The sequence below is a fragment of the Schistocerca cancellata genome, chromosome 5, assembly GCF_023864275.1.
Source record: "Schistocerca cancellata isolate TAMUIC-IGC-003103 chromosome 5, iqSchCanc2.1, whole genome shotgun sequence".
NCBI classification, from domain to species: domain Eukaryota; kingdom Metazoa; phylum Arthropoda; class Insecta; order Orthoptera; family Acrididae; genus Schistocerca; species Schistocerca cancellata.
In genome coordinates, this window is record NC_064630.1 from 52,541,133 (window position 1) to 52,555,227 (window position 14,095).

The 14,095-nt window shown below is 41.5% G+C and overlaps 1 protein-coding gene and 1 non-coding gene across 4 annotated transcripts in view; both read left to right on the forward strand.

Moving 5' to 3' along the window:
- Positions 1 to 14,095, forward strand: part of LOC126187961 (band 7 protein AGAP004871) — a 499,920-nt gene that overhangs the window by 235,374 nt on the left and 250,451 nt on the right. The gene's annotated exons all lie outside the window — the stretch shown is intronic.
- Trnas-cga (transfer RNA serine (anticodon CGA)) lies at positions 1,658 to 1,732 on the forward strand. The gene has a single exon. It is a non-coding gene; the product is annotated as a tRNA-Ser (tRNA).

The following is a 14,095-nucleotide window of genomic DNA, read 5'->3' on the forward strand; positions in this document are numbered from 1 at the left end:
TATTCTCGAGAATCCTTTGGGTATGTAAATAATTTCGCAAGCATCTTTGAAGCAGAGATGGATCTTCTTGTATACCAAAGAAATAAAACCTTCACCTACGAAGCAAAACAAAAAATTGTCATTGGCAGGTTTCGACAACTGAACAATTTTCATTTGGCCACTGTTAATAGAATGCTTAATCTGCAAAAGGCTGATTTTTTGAGGAATCACGCACGAAACTGAACACGAAAGATCTCAGCGCGTATCTGAGACAATGTGAAGACGAAATGGTGAAACTGCGTTGCTTGAAACTGGATCGGCTTCAGAAGTTTTATTTCGTCAGTCACACAACTACAAAAATACTTAGCATCTCAAATAACTAGTGTACGCAAAGGTACAGGGGTTCGACAATATGGAAACACCGCTAGAAATGCACGTTTAAACATAAACGCAGACGCTGGCCATGCCTGCAGGTTGTGCTGTTGTATTTCAACACGAACGTCAGCCCCGAAATGACCTCAGTACGCTACAAGAGTCAGTCGTGGCCAGAACAATGTTCTGTGCAGTTTTGAGGCATTACATCGAAGTCAAGTGAATTCGAACGTGGGCGATTGTTGGTGCTCCTGTTGTGGGCGCTTCCCTAACTAAGATAGCCGAACTGTTTGGTGTTTCAACAGGAGCAGTATCGAACATTTTTACCGCTTACAGCTTAAGCCGAGAAACATCATTCGCTAAGTTACATCGTGGTCTAAGTGTGCGTTGAGTGACCGTGATGGACGGTTACTGAAGTGGACTGTGACGAAAAATTAGAGGAAAGTAGCTGCGAATGTCACTGCAGAGCTGAACGCTGCACCGCAGAACCCTGTCAGCACCAAAATACAACGAAGAGAGCTCCAGGAGCAAGGAATTACAGGGCCAGCTTTAATTCCAAAACCAATCATCAGTGATGCAAATGCCCGTAGCTGGAAAACGGGTTACAGAAGCCATTAAACCTCGACTATGGAACAAAGGAAAAAAACTCATTTTGTTAGGGGAGTCTTTTTTCACACTTTTTCAAACTTCGAGTTCTCGGCCCAAGACTCGCGAAATCTAAGTCCGTTTCGTGATCACAATATGCAAAATATTCACCAGCTCAGGTTGTTTCGAAAAGTGACACATGGGATACAAAGAATAGTAACTTAGTATCCTCAGCTTCGCTATACAAGCGGAACAAGTTAGTCCTAGACTGGAGCACCTTCAGATCTCTCAAAACATAAAGTCACTTCAGAAGTTAAAGTATCGTAGCGGCCGTTCACCGCCCAGAACCGAACATCACCACAATCGAAAGCCACTACCTTCTTCCAGAACTGGCGTAAATGTGTCCCGCATCGCTCCCTTGAGCTCTTCACTCGAAAAATCCGTCTCCACTTGACTCCAGTAGTGTTCCGCCACCTTCATTGGCTGAAGGCCATCCCCACCAAAAATACATCTTTCCCAAGCTCTGAATACGTGATTTGACTCACCTGACCACTTCTAAGGCTAAACAAATGTATTACAACACTATTTAAATAAAAGAAATGTTAAAACTTCCTGGCAGATTAAAACTGTGTGCCGGTCCGAGACTCGAACTCGGGACCTTTGCCTTTCGCGGGCAAGTGCTCTGGCAGAAGTAAAGCTGTGAGGACGGGGCGTGAGTCGTGCTTGGGTAGCTCAGCTGGTAGAGCACTTGCCCGCGAAAGGCAAAGGTCCCGAGTTCGAGTCTCGGCCCGGGACACAGTTTTAATCCGCCAGGAAGTTTCATATCAGCGCACACTTCGCTGCAGAGTGAAAATCTCATTCTGAAAAGAAATGTTATAAACAATCCGTTACATTAAGACCACTTACTATAAATGTAGTGATAGTTGGTTCATACGTAAATAAGCCATTATGCACTGCGCTAGCGTGCTCACGTTAAATGACAACAAATTGTCATTAAATATAGTTTAAACAGTTATTTAAGCTTGCTTGTCAGAAGTGTCTTTTGGCATTCCTTTACAAATGTGTTGTCCGCTAACACACGCGATTGACCATCTTAAGTTAGTACGGTTTTTTAACAGAACTTGCAATCAACATTTCAATAAAGTTACTGGCAAAACAATAAATCATTAATTAAACAAAAATGCAAGTATTACAAGATATAAGGTATTCATGATGCAATCATTTGCTGTGTAAATGTGGAAAAAACGATGTTATGACAAACGTCTGCATAAGAAAGAAACGTGTAAGACTTCGTAAATCAATAAATAAAATAGATTCAGATGCATAGCTTTCAGGGATGAGAGCTATAGTGTAATGCTATTATCTGAGATAATGTTTGTTGAAATCGCATGGAGCGATTAAAAGTTGTTAATTCAGAGGGTCATTGTGAAAATGTTTATTCACTGTGAGATATTACCTTCTGTAGTTTTAAAAATATTGAAATATTACTGTGTCACTGGATGCGCCTCATTTTTCTGAGATCACAAATGTATTCAGATTTGCATTAACATTTTATGTGAGTTACTGTCGAATCTCAAAGAGCTGTAATTTCGTCATATTTGAGAATGTCTGATACCCCGCCATTTCCTGGAACATATTCTGCACAGAGACAATGCGAGTATCATCTGTCCAGTTTCCCAGCTCTGGGCTCTACATGTTTCCGACAACATGCTCTTTGTCTCTGCACCTTGCTGGCCGGAAACGTTCCAACTATCCGTGCTCTCAGCTCGTGGCCTAGTGGCTATCGTAGCTGCCTCGGGATCACGGGGTCCCGGGTTCGATTCCCGGCCGGGTTGGGGATTTTCTCTGCCCGGGGACTGTTTGTGTTGTCCTCATCATTTCATCATCATCATTCGTCACAGTTGCTAGATTGCACTGGGTAAAAAAATTTGGACTGTGTAAAAATTGGGACTTTGTACGGGCGCTGATGACCCTGCAGTTGAGCGCTCCAGAAACCAAACATCATCATCATAACCGGGCTCGCTGCGGCGCTCCCTGAACCCCGGGACCGCTATCGTTCAGCCGTGCATCAGATTCACCTTGTCTCGTAGCAGTTCTAGACGGCCGATTAGTTTACCTATGTATACGTAACGTTACAATTTGTAGAGTCGTTTTCAGAAAAGGAACATTGTTTAGGGCAGTAAATTATAGGAATAGCAATAAATCACCACATCTTTTCCTGAGTTGTTTATTTTTAGGACAATTGAGTTGTTAGTTAATAGTAGAAGAGAAGAGCTTTCACGGAAATATGCCGTATACCTATATAATACCATCGAGTTTGTTTGATAGACGCTGAGCCGAACCAAATTATGAATTTGGAAAATACACAATATCCATTCAGTCATTGGGTCTCTACACGATGATCTATTAACTCCCCTGAATCCTGTCTAATAGTTTTAAACATATATCAGATTTGATTGCTCTAAGACAGCCAAATATATAATTCCAACGCAAATTGTACTGTATGTCTGTTCGCTACAACAGACTACCGGAGAAAGACAAAAAAGAGTAAATGAGCTCCAGTTCTTATACAAAAACGACAGAAAATCTTTCCCTACTCTGTTTTGTTTAAGCACCAGGCCACTTCAATATCGTTGATCATCGATAAATTTCCACTACACCTTCACCAAAGATATCACAGAATACCATTATTATTATACGTAGCGATAAATCAAATTCAAATGGCTCTGAGCGCTGTGGGACTTAACTGCTGTGGTCATAAGTCCCCTAGAACTTAGAACTACTTAAACCTAACTAACCTAAGGACATCACACACACCCATGCCCGAGGCAGGATTCGAACCTGCGACCGTAGCAGTCCTGCGGTTCCGGACTGCAGCGCCAGAACCGCTAGACCACCGCGGCCGGCGGCTCTTTACAGTTATTAACTAAAATACGTACATTGTCCTTCCAAAAAGTAAGACTTTAAATGTGTACGTTATTTAACATTCCAGATAAACCACCATAGTTGTCAGTGAAGAGAGAACTGCCACATTGGCGTGACAACACAATGCCAAGACCGATAAAACGTTCTCCCGACAGAGAAGAAACAAATTCCAGAACTGCTTCTACTTCGGAACTTGAAACAGCGCCGTAAACTTCAAAACGTTCAACATATTAATTAAAAATAGTTTTGTGTGTATTAAAATCGAGTGAAATGTAAAATTATTACGCGACAAATGGAAAATTATTGCATGACATGGAAATTGTTTATGGTAATAAGAATAGAAAGCAACAAAATTCAGAGAAGTCAAATGAAGAAATACAACTTTTCTTTTAACAAAAATGAGATGCAGATACTTAAACAGAGCTGAAGCTTTATTTATTTGGTACGTATTTTACTTTTGTTTCTAGCTTATTTCTTGCTTTACGGATTATTCGAGCAGCTTCTGTTTCTAGTGACTGAGAGCTCTATAAAGACATAGAATGATTAATATAATACGTACATTAATATTAACCGCCATGTAAGTTATGTACTATAACAAAACGCATATTATAACAAAATTTGAATCATACTTCTACCGTTAATCGGAAGAACCTTATACTCCACAGAATAATAAGACGGAAGTTGTCTTTTTGGCAACGGGGTTGTTAATAACCACACAACAGAACAAAACGTAAAATAGTGTGTTATTCCTCTTTACTCGTGGAAGTACATAAATATGTTTCTTATGCGTGAAATATTGAGTTTATATTCTTTTTTTTTTAACAGATGTGATGCAGTTAGCTTAAATCATTTTATTCAAAAGCTTTTGAGGCTTTCTTTCCGCTACGTGCTCTAGTATCGCCCCAAATTTCAGACAGTAACAACTTTGATTGCGGTGACAATCTCGACTTTATACGATAATTAGAGTGTCCAGATGTTAGGAAAAGTGTACTACTAGTATTTGTGGCGCTGGTGGTACTGTTTAAGGCCATGATATGACCCGGTGAACACCATCAAACATTTACTAACAGGAATAATGTTTAAATGAGATTTCCGAAGGGTGCAGTACGAAACGCCCTCGGCTTTCTTATAGCGGCAGCTGGTCGTGCGTCCGCGCCGTTTCAGATGGAATAATTCTCTTCCCATTTTGTCCGTCAGTTCGCAGATTTCGTGACTTCTTGTACACAGTAGACGCGGTGGAGTTTATGTTCTCTGTCGATGTACAGAAGAGTCTGATCCAAAAGTTATACTGAGGAGACAGAAGTTAGATACTGAATCAGCATGAAAGCGACGTCTATCTGGCTTATCTAAAAGTGTTCGTAATACAATTATCATCAGTTTGACATCCACTACACCTAGACTTTTCCATCCATTATGGTCCTCAGCAATAAGCATCCATGTTGTTCTTACTTGTTTTATGACGTCACCTATAATCCTCCATTAGGTGGGTTATCTGTGGGTTTTTCTTATCGCTTGGAATTCTGAAAAGGATTTCTGTGGTCCATCTTCAAGTTAGGTCCCATACAACTATGTCGCATTTGCAATATAGTCGTAATTTAACTTTCTAGTTCATTAAAACTGTCTGTCGGACCGGGTCTCGAACGCGGGAGCTTCCCCTTCCGCGGAGAAATACTCGACCGACTGAGCTACCCAAGCTCCACTGACGGCACCTCATTACAGCTTCATTTCCGCCGTTACCTCATCTGGCGCCATCACAGAAGTTCTCCCGCGAAACTTGAAGGACTAGCACTCCCGGAAGAACGGATATTGCGGAGACACGGTTTAGTCGCAGCCTGGGAGGTGTTTACAGAATGAAGTTTCGTATCAGCGCACAATCCCCTTTAGAGTACAAAATTTCATTATATTCATAATTTCTTCCTTCATTTCAATATGTTCCATGATTCACATTTTTGTTTTCTTCATTCTTCTAGTAATTCCCAACCTGCATCACTCAGTTATTTTGCGGTGCAATTTGTGAATGCTTTTCCAACTACAATTCCATGTCTTACTGTTGTAAGTCAAGCTGGTACTGCACAACAGTCGTAAACTTTCCGTTACAGACGCTGTGTATACTTCGGTTTGAAACATTTATACGCTGGATCTCCCGAAATTACGAGGTAACTGAGGGCGTTAGTTGAGCAACATTCGAAATTCCACGAGGATATGCATCATAAGCTATGATATTTTGATCAAAATTTAGGAAGACTGGAACAACACGCCCTTCAATGCACCTCTACAAATAAGTGTTATTACACCAAGAATTGAGCGAGGAAGTAAGTTCAGCAACTTATCGTTACGCCGACGTCGTGTTATTACATCGATCAGACAATTTTCCAGCTGCGCACTACCGTAATCAAGCAAATCTTTCCGAGCTGCGAGGGTAGTAGTATTATAAAATGTCAAGGAAGATGGCGTGACTGTAAGTGCGACTATGGATCGATGTTAACACGCGCTACGCAGAAAAACTATTTTCTTTTTGCTTCTCCCGCTACAATTCTCTAATTCGGGGGCAAAACTGAACTTCCAGCGTACATACACTCAGACTCTCATTCAAAACGCAGCACTACCACTGGTAAATAATAGGAATCTGAATATCTGTGTTGTGTGTTAAGGTGCTGTTCGTTATTTGGTTGTATGGTAACAAAGCTTATGGATTGAGTGTTCACAATCAGCTACTGCGAATGAAGGTACAGGGTGTTTCAAAAATGACCGGTATATTTGAAACGGCAATAAAAACTAAACGAGCAGCGATAGAAATACACCGTTTGTTGCAATATGCTTGGGACAACAGTACATTTTCAGGCGGACAAACTTTCGAAATTACAGTAGTTACAATTTTCAACAACAGATGGCGCTGCAAGTGATGTGAACGATATAGAAGACAACGCAGTCTGTGGGTGCGCCATTCTGTACGTCGTCTTTCTGCTGTAAGCGTGTGCTGTTCACAACGTGCAAGTGTGCTGTAGACAACATGGTTTATTCCTTAGAACAGAGGATTTTTCTGGTGTTGGAATTCCACCGCCTAGAACACAGTGTTGTTGCAACAAGACGAAGTTTTCAACGGAGGTTTAATGTAACCAAAGGACCGAAAAGCGATACAATAAAGGATCTGTTTAGAAATTTCAACGGACTGGGAACGTGACGGATGAACGTGCTTGAAAGGTAGGGCGACCGCGTACGGCAACCACAGAGGGCAACGCGCAGCTAGTGCAGCAGGTGATCCGACAGCGGCCTCGGGTTTCCGTTCGCCGTGTTGCAGCTGCGGTCCAAATGACGCCAACGTCCACGTATCGTCTCATGCGCCAGAGTTTACACCTCTATCCATACAAAATTCAAACGCGGCAACCCCTCAGCGCCGCTACCATTGCTGCACGAGAGACATTCGCTAACGATATAGTGCACAGGATTGATGACGGCGATATGCATGTGGGCAGCATTTGGTTTACTGACGAAGCTTATATTTACCTGGACGGCTTCGTCAATAAACAGAACTGGCGCATATGGGGAACCGAAAAGCCCCATGTTGCAGTCCCATCGTCCCTGCATGCTCAAAAAGTACTGGTCTAGGCCGCCATTTCTTCCAAAGGAATCATTGGCCCATTTTTCAGATCCGAAACGATTACTGCATCACGCTATCTGGACATTCTTCGTGAATTTGTGGCGGTACAAACTGCCTTAGACGACACTGCGAACACCTCGTGGTTTATGCAAGATGGTGCCCGGCCACATCGCACGGCTGACGTCTTTAATTTTCTGAATGAATATTTCGATGATCGTGTGATTGCTTTGGGCTATCCGAAACATACAGGAGGTGGCGTGGATTGGCCTCCCTATTCGCCAGACATGAACCCCTGTGACTTCTTTCTGTGGGGACACTTGAAAGACCAGGTGTACCGCCAGAATTCAGAAACAATTGAACAGCTGAAGCAGTACATCTCATCTGCATGTGAAGCCATTCCGCCAGACACGTTGTCAAAGGTTTCGGGTAATTTCATTCAGAGACTACGCCATATTATTGCTACGCATGGTGGATATGTGGAAAATATCGTACTATAGAGTTTCCCAGACCGCAGCGCCATCTGTTGTTGAAAATTGTAACTACTGCAATTTCGAAAGTTTGTCTGCCTGAAAATGTACTGTTGTCCCAAGCATATTGCAACAAACGGTGTATTTATATCGCTGCTCGTTTAGTTTTTATTGCAGTTTCAAATATACCGGTCATTTTTGAAACACCCTGTATGAATGCCACACGCCGCTAGTGAACCGATTGTTACTTACTGAAAGTAAATCGTTAGCTGACGGAATATAATAACTTCATAGTTTTAGATATTATTGCCCTGTAAACACACAAGTTCTAGAACGGCTACGTAGATCAGCCCTTGCACGACAGTACACAGTACTCCATAGACCTGCGCTCGAAAATGCAATTTTTCAAGGGACTGTATCTCGGTTTCTGTTGATCACGGAGATAAGGGGTCAAGTGTTTTGGGCCGGCCGGAGTGGTCGAGCGGTTCTAGGCGCTTCAGTCATTTTGTGACGTCTTTGCTTCGTTAGTAGTGTGTTATTTTGCTTCCAGGACACATGGTCACGAAGTTTGATATAAGTTCATGGCTAATTTTATTTCTGCTATTCGTAATTACTTTCTTCTTCTTTCGCTTTACTCCCAGTCCACATTCTGTTCTCATTAATCTGTTCATTCCATTCAGTATGCTCTGTAATTCTTTTTCGCCTTCGTTGAGGATAGCAGTGTCATCAGCGGATCATACTGCGGCGGCGCGGTTCGTTTTGTCCTGCACCTACCTGTAAACTCGTCGCAGCAGTTCGCCGGTAGGAAAGCCGAGCAGAAACCTACGCTACTGCGACTCACACCAAGCTACATACAACTTAAATATTCTAAAAAATGTGTAAAAGTTCTTAATTTTGAATGAAAGGTGGAAATACTGGCAAAACTTCCGTATATTCTGAAGTTTAGAATTACGAGTTCACTGACCAGTCCGTGTTAATCCTAACACAGTCATGCACGAATCCTTTCATTCGTGTTAACAAGTTTATGGTAACGTATTTCCGAAAATCTGAATAGCTATTAAGCAGGTTCTTAAATGGAAATGCTCGCCATACTATTAAGTTTATCAGCGTCTAAAGCACTGAAGTTTTTAGTCACCAATCTGCTCAATATGCCACGCGGAATTACTGTCTTTTCTCATTTTAAATAATTTGGTAGTTACTTAAACAATCCGTACTTTCTAAAAAAAAATACACCAGAATAAATGTGCATTCATTTTAAAGCACTTTTGAGGCATGTTGCACAACTAAACCGGCAAACTATAACTTCCTTCGGAGCTCATACTACACACGTCCGTACCATTGAAAGGCCGGGCTCCGACTCCTTTAAACTGCTGTAAGTATTCTATATCTCAAGAGAAAAGACGTGAGAGGACCGTTTAGCCGGCCGCAGTGGCCGAGCGGTTGTAGGCACTTATGTCTGGAACCGCGCGACCGCTACGGTCACAGGTTCGAATCCTGCCTCGGGCATGGATGTGTGTGATGTCCTTAGGCTAGTTAGGTTTAAGTAGTTCTAAGTTAGAGGGGACAGATGACCACAGCAGTTAAGTCCCATGGTGCTCAGAGCCATTTGGACCAAGTGTTTTGGAGAGTCCCTGGTCTAGCGACCATTTGTGTACCTAACGGAAGAACGTACGTACTTCAGCTGTCTTAGGCTTAAGGGTCAAAATTTAAACAGCACTCACATCCTCGAACCCAGACAAATTGAGAAATCACTTGGTTCTTTTGCACTGGCTGTGGCCTATGTTGGGCCTTAGGCGGCTTATAAAAGCACCATTTGTTCATGAGCGGTTCCTGAGAAAACCCCGAAAAACCGTGATTGTTAAGTACCTAAAGGAGCAGTTGCGAGAATTACCTATACTTTCTACTCGTGACCAAATTTTTACCGTAAGTTCTTAAGATTATGTTCTCGGGGAACTTTGAAACTTCTTGCGATATTATTATCCTTTATCGAAATCTAGAAGTTCAAAGTTACCGTACCTACGCACGTAAAATATACACGCAGTATCCGGTCTGAGGCGCAAACGTAGTGACTTAGTGGGGGCAAGGAAAAGTGTTATACGGTCATGGAAAGGATTCTGAGGTCGCCGAACTATATTTATAGTCGACATCTTTCACGAATAAAACTTTATGACGAGCTGTCTCTGTATAATGGGCTACTCAGGCCTGTATAAATATGCCCAAAGTGGCAAAAAATGGTCGAAGAAGGTTCTTAACATGCTTCAAATAACTTAAAATTACTGTCAACAATTATTTCAAATTGTAAAGACTACAAATTCAATAATAATACTTTTAAGATACAAATCATAGGCCAGGCGTTTTCGATAAATTGTTAACTATGAGTAAGTCCATAAAAAATGCATATCAAACGATTTTATCTTTATCTTCTATTATGCGTACTTATTTGTTGTTTGTATGTGTCAAGATACGTAAATGTGTCGAAGTACATAAATAAACCGTCAAAATTGTACTACCCTTTACAATTCGTTATATATATGCTGTACGAGGGAAAAGAAGGGAACCAGCTGAAAAATGCCGCTATCGGGGCACAAAAAAGGCGAATATGTTCCTCTTTAATAGACTCTGACAGAAAAGTGGGGAGCCAGTTGCCTCACTCATTCCGCTTTCCTCACGAACAATTTTGGCTTGCATTGTGCAAAAGAGAGTGGCAGAGAGAGATAGTGTCGGTGGGAAGGAGAGGAGCTGATGCTAGGGCGAGACAAAGAGAGAGAGGAGACATTGATAGTAGGAAAGTGACAGTGAAAGAGAAAGAGGCGTGGATGAAGACCAAGCAGTGGCAGTGGAAGCCAAAGAGAGAGGAGAGGTTGAGGTCGGCGACAGATAGTGGCAGTAAAAGACAAAGAGTGGGAGCACAAGAGAAACGAGACATTGGAAATGCAAAATACACATAAGTGGGGACCATACATAAGCTTCGGGGTGTCTGGACCCTCCCTGACAGCCGAACTTTAACATGTAGGTATACAGGAGGGCACATTTTGGACTGAAATTTGGAACATGTAGGAACAGTGGAAAAAATGAGTTGGCCTTCCAGAATTTTTGAGTTCCATTGTATGGTGGATACAGTGGCAGGGGGAAAGAAACACAAAAGCAGACAGTGTAAGTGAGAGAGGAGACAGTGACGTTGGGGTATACTGTAAACCAATGGGAAGTAAAGGTGAGAGTAGGAGGGAGACACATGTAGACAGCGGCAGTGAGAGGGAGATGCTGAGTGTGAAGGCTTTGTAACGCCGGAAAAGCATATCCTCCTATTTCCATTTATTGTACTATAAATTTGTTTTCCTTATTTTTGTTACGTGAATATATATTTCCATTTATTGTACTATAAATTTGTTTTCCTTGTTTTTGTTACGTGAATATATAACATTTCTGTGTCTTTACATATTGTAATTGTTTTACTATTTGTATATATATTTATGCATTTATGTCGATGTATGATTGGTTTGTTTCGTAAATATTATTTGTATTTTACGCTGGGTCTTGCCTAGGGAAAACTGCTATCGAACGATTACATCGATAGGTCGTGTGAAGAATCAAAGTGTGTAGGATCTTTGGTAGTGTTAACTCTGTCGCGTGGAGCGCGGGCAGAGGGAGAGTCTGGCTGGAGTAGCGAGTGGAGCAGGTGTGTTGTGTGAAGCTCCCGCGAGTTGCCGCGCTTTCGGGGTTTGGCAGCATGTAATTGCGCTCGACTCGCGATGATAGTTTCTGACATGGTGTCGCGGACGGGAAGCATTAGCTAGCGCACATCAAGAGCCCGTTTCGCCTGGTGACCGTGTCGAGAAGAAGGCGCGCCAACATCCAGCTTCTGCATCAGCGACGGCCGACAATGAGTGACTGTCGCCACCTCCTCGACCGACGGCTTCAAACCTTCAATCAACCGACAAGGAAGACTGGACGCACGTAAGGTTTTAGAACTGTATGGCAGACCTCAGCTTTTCAAACTGTTCCATTTTCGTCACTATAATTACAGTAACTTAGCATGAACGTTTGTTGCTCATTGTCCCAATTGCATTACCAAGCAGAGTCCCTTCCTTTTCCGGAATGAACCCGAGTGTCGTTGAAATTCAAACGCCAGCATTAAAGTACTATAATTCGATTTCAATGCTTTAATTTCAAAGTTCAGTTAAAGTATTCATAACTGTCCACAATATTTAGATTACACAAGCACAAATTAAGAGTGCGAGTTTTGTTACCGTATTTTAGCTTACCTGTGACTGCAGCTCAACTTGGTACGTACTAAATTTTACTATTGTTCAGAATCATTTAATTCAAGTTCAAAGTTAAATCTCTTATTTCTAAATTGCGTAGATTCAAGTAGCTTTTGAAATGATTGTTGAGGTAGTCCAAGACTAACCGTGTTTTACTGAATTTCGATGTGCTTCAGAATGAAAGCTCACTATTAACTTCAGTCACTAAATTAACTTTCGATTTTCCTGTTTTATTAATGCTTTTGATAAATTAAGTCAGAGTGTAGCGAAATTTATTACTTCTGACAAACTTTCAGTTTTCACACTACACGTGTCAACCTTCAGTTGCCACACTTCTAGTGATAATTATATGTGTAATAACCTTTCTTTTTCAGTTACTATAGTAATTGTCCTTATGAGTGGCGACCGTAATTTCCCCCAAATCTCAAATATCTAATTAACGCTAGTTAATTGTTAACGTAACGGCCGCACATTTACTTTATTTATTAACTTTACCCCTTTTCAAAATTAATTTCCACCAGTTTCATTTGCATTTTTCCTTTCAGTTAGATGTAACCCTTTCCTCCCTCTTTACCGACAGATTGCTTTTCCCAAATTTCCATTAGGTACATGCGGTTTAATTTTTCACTGTCATTAAGGTCGATAAGTGAGGGGGAGGTTACAGCTTGACTACAGAGAGATAGAGACTGGGTAAAAGGATTCAAACTGTTCCATATTCAAAGAGCGTGAATATGTTCGCAAGCCAAAATTTCTGGTGAGGAAGGCAAAAATGAGGGTTCAGGCAGCCGGTTCCCCACTTCTCTGCCAGAGTCTTGTGAAGAGGAAAATATTCGCCTTTCTTGTACCCCGACTGTAGCATTTTTACGCTGGTGCCAGGAATGTTCGTTTAATTTCTCCAGGGTTAACGCTTGTAAATAAACATGATGGCTCGCCAAATCAAGGAAAGAAGTCTTTTTAATGAAATTCAACTCGAAATAGAACTGCTCACTGTACTCCGAACTGCTGTGTATCACAGAGCATTTTCTTCACAATTCAGTTTTCTGTCAGTATTTTCCTGTGAACAGAACTGTATGCATGGATAGTGCTCCCACATGGATTACGATCCGTGTTTATTATCCGGAATGGTAGCCGATACTGCAACGTCTGCTCTTGCTGTAGCTTCCTCCGGTACGGTGGCGCATCTTTCTTGAGTTTCAGGAAAACTTGTCTAGTCATTATTGTCGCAAACTGAATTGCTACTCACCTCGTAGACATTCCCTGCAGAAGAGCCCGGGAGACAGCGATTTTAAACAGGTTTATCCACAGAGCTGCTACTGTGCAGGACCCACCTGGATTCTTACATAAAACTGAAGCACGAGTTTTGAAAAGAAATAAAATATTAAAAAAAGCGCGGTTGTAGAGATCGAAATATTAACGCTCCCCGAGAAACGAATATAGGAAGGTGTTCAATAATCACCGCACGATCAGCCTATTACACTGTTCCGTGTATATGGGGCTACACGTAGGAAAATAGGTAGGGTTCTCCGTAGATAAGGCAAAGGACCTGTTTTTCGACGACACTAGAAGATAAACAAGATGCTGCTCTCGGTTAAGGAGTCTCAGCCTCAGGATTCGTGAAGTGTACAAAATCCTATAATGAAAAAAAGCCAGTAATACATCAATCATATGGTGCCAGTAGGTACCGATATCTTCTTTTACATGAGGAGGAATTCATATGAAAACTATACTGATAAAAATAAATTATTTCACGTCTAAATATTTATATTCCTAGTATTTAAAACAATATGGAACCTTTAACATAAAATTTTGGGAATTCATCTTTACTGATTATGCTGTATATTTACCAGCGTTTGTCTCTGACAAAGATGTCTTCGCTTTGTACAGAATCCGATTTTTCCTCGTTGTGA